The following is a 2954-nucleotide window of genomic DNA, read 5'->3' on the forward strand; positions in this document are numbered from 1 at the left end:
CGACGGGCGAAGGTAAACTGCAGCCGCACGTTTCAAAAATCCTCGACGCATGGAAAGAGCGTATCAGAGAATGAGAAAACGTCGTGACGTAGCGTGGTCCCCTGGCATGTGACTCGTGACGAAAACCGGCGCGGCTCAAGTGGATATAAAAAGAGCGCGTGAGCTGAGAACAAAGAAACAACGAAGAAAGAAAGGCACGGGGACTTTCCTATACGTCACGCGAGGCTCGTGTCTCTCGTCCGCGGCGGCTTTCTCCGACTGTTTGTAAATTTCATCGCGCAGTGAGAATACACTACAGAGTGAAAATATTTTGCATGGTCCCGATGGACAGATTGGCAGATGAGACAGGGCTTCAAGCCACGTTAAAGGTCACCCTTCACTGTCCTTCAATGGGGATCACCATTCCACCATTGTGATCACGCAAAAGCTAATGCATGCCTAGAACAATTTTTCCACAAATTTGAAAATTTTGCCGAAAAATAAAATCCCCTTTGGAGGTGCCGGGGATCGAACCCGGGGCCTTTCACATGCAAAGCGAACGCTCTACCACTGAACTACACCCCCAACGGTTCAAACAAATAGTACAAGGTGAATGATGGCTTGGGTATGTTGCTAATGTTCCAATAGCGTACTGACAGTGATTTATCCAGACACCCCTACACACCCCTTACACCACCCCCAAAGGTTTTGCGACCCCCCCCCCCCCAACTTTTTTACCTGTGCATTTGCTATTTCATCTTTAGATGCATGTCAGTAATGATACGTTGAGCTATTGTGACGTAACTGTAACAATGACACCCCTCCCCAATCTTTTGCAACACTCCTCGTGCTTGGGATTCTGGATAAACCACTGCGCATCATGAGCTGTTTCATCTTTTATCATATCTCTACAAGGTGTACCACGATGACAACGTTTCCCCGTGCACTACATATGCAACTCATATAATCCCCTTAAACCTTCAAAGAAGCGACGATCAAGCCACCGTCTGGCCAGCGGTACCAACTTCAAAGGCACACGTGACTTCCTTCCCTTTCTTTTCCGTTATAACCAGAGAACGATCAAGGACGAGGAATCGAACACATATAAAACACAGATCCTGTTCAATGAACTCCTGCAGACTAGATCAGCAAGCATCGGCCTCACCGAAAAGTACATAAAGCAACAGATCGTGTGGGGCCTTGTTAACAAACCTGACTCTTTCTCGAACAAGACATAAACGAAGTTTAGACGGACGACAGAATAAAGCCAATCTCCCGAGTAATTTATCGACCCCCAAAATGTAACGCTAGAACCATATAGACCTGTCCCTTTTATGGCAGTCACGTCTGTCTTGCTGCCGAACAAGAACCACCGACTTATTCTTCAAGTTCCCGTCGAAAAATTGTGAAAAGGAAAGACGTGTCTTGCATGTGAGATAGGCAGAAATATACGTGCATATTCGAGGCACGCTTACGGGAACTCTATTGGTTGTTAGTCTGTGTGAGCGTGCGTGCTTCGTGCACGAGTGAAATTGCGCTTAGGCAAAAGGGAGAGAAAGAAAGGGTGAAGGACATAGGGGAAGTTAATTGTTTTCTGTGTTCTTTTCTCGATTTCTAATGGTTTTCCGCAGGTTGTTCGAAGAACAAATGTATAGGAACGGCCCTGGAGAATGCTTTTCTGACGTTGCAGTTAAGTCCTAAACCATCGAGACCTAAGAGTGTGCTTAGAAGAGAGACCTCACTTGATGGTGCTACGAAATTGATAAATGAGGCGATAGCAAATTCTACCGGATTGATGTAGGAGGCGGTTACTCGCATCGATATGAACCTCTCCTCACAGCGAAAGGTACAACAACAACATGCAGACAGTTAATTCTGACTTGTGGAGTTGTGCTCCAGCAAACGCAGCACCTGTGTCATTATTCAGCAAGTTGAAAGCTGATCCGACTTTCGTTTTGGAATATTATGTTGGTGGCACTGCTATTTACTGAGGTGTTTGTATGCCGATTTCAGCGGCATTCAACCGGGAAGGGATTTGCCGACTTCATGGCGGACTGTGTCCAATGTGCCTTAGGGTGTCTATGGAGAACCTAGGGAAAATACTCACATAGAACAGCTCCGATTACCCCTGAGGCTTCCCACAGAGGCTGGTAGAAAAGGGTATGATAAACGCGTAGAAAGACAGCACGGCGAGTTGTGATATCATAGCATGCACCTACGACAGTGTGATTGCCGTTCTCGGCGGCACTGGGTAAAGTCATGTGCTTCTGGAGACGGCCCAAGCAGCACAATGTACTGAAAGTTGAGTGCGATAGGGGTGGATAAGGGTCTTATCATAGGCTGTCTCGTCTCATCTGATAAATAAAACACCGTTGGTAGAACAGTGGTGGTTATATGTGCTGCAGTAGGAGAGAGATTTTGCAGATAAAGCTTATGGCCACAAGGGTGATTCATGGAGGAATATAAATCGTAGGACCTGCCAATTCCTTGTTGCGGACAACGCATTGTTACTGAGTCGTTGCCATGAATTATCATTATTGTCGTTTTCTTCTGATAAATGAGATTTGTAAAATATCCATCCGGTTATGGCTTTATAATAACCGACCAAATTAAATTTTGTTCCCAGCTCTGTTTGTTTGAAAAATATTTGAGAGGTACGACAATTTTTTTAAAATAAAATTGTGTGAAGCGTTAGGTCGCGTACCCACATGCGGAGAATCTGCGCGGAAACGCGAACGCGGCGCGGTAAGCTCTTGCCGCTGGGCGGGAAAAGACACCTCCGCTTTCCGCTTTTTGGGGATCGCGCAGTGCACGATTTCTAGCGGCATCCGCACATGCTCGGCCAATCAGGAAGTAAACGGAAGTTGCTTGCGTTCTTGTTTCCTTCCGGCCTCCCGCACGGAGAGTATTGACGGCGTCGTTCACAGGAAGGTACGTCGCAGTGATGCTCACGTTTTTCAACCGACGAATTTATG

The 2954-nt window shown here is 46.5% G+C and overlaps 1 non-coding gene across 1 annotated transcript; it reads right to left on the reverse strand.

Moving 5' to 3' along the window:
• Positions 1–492: 492 nt before the first annotated feature.
• Trnaa-ugc (transfer RNA alanine (anticodon UGC)) lies at positions 493–564 on the reverse strand. Its single transcript has one exon. It is a non-coding gene; the product is annotated as a tRNA-Ala (tRNA).
• Positions 565–2954: the final 2390 nt, after the last annotated feature.

This window comes from Ornithodoros turicata, chromosome 5, assembly GCF_037126465.1.
Source record: "Ornithodoros turicata isolate Travis chromosome 5, ASM3712646v1, whole genome shotgun sequence".
NCBI lineage: Eukaryota > Metazoa > Arthropoda > Arachnida > Ixodida > Argasidae > Ornithodoros > Ornithodoros turicata.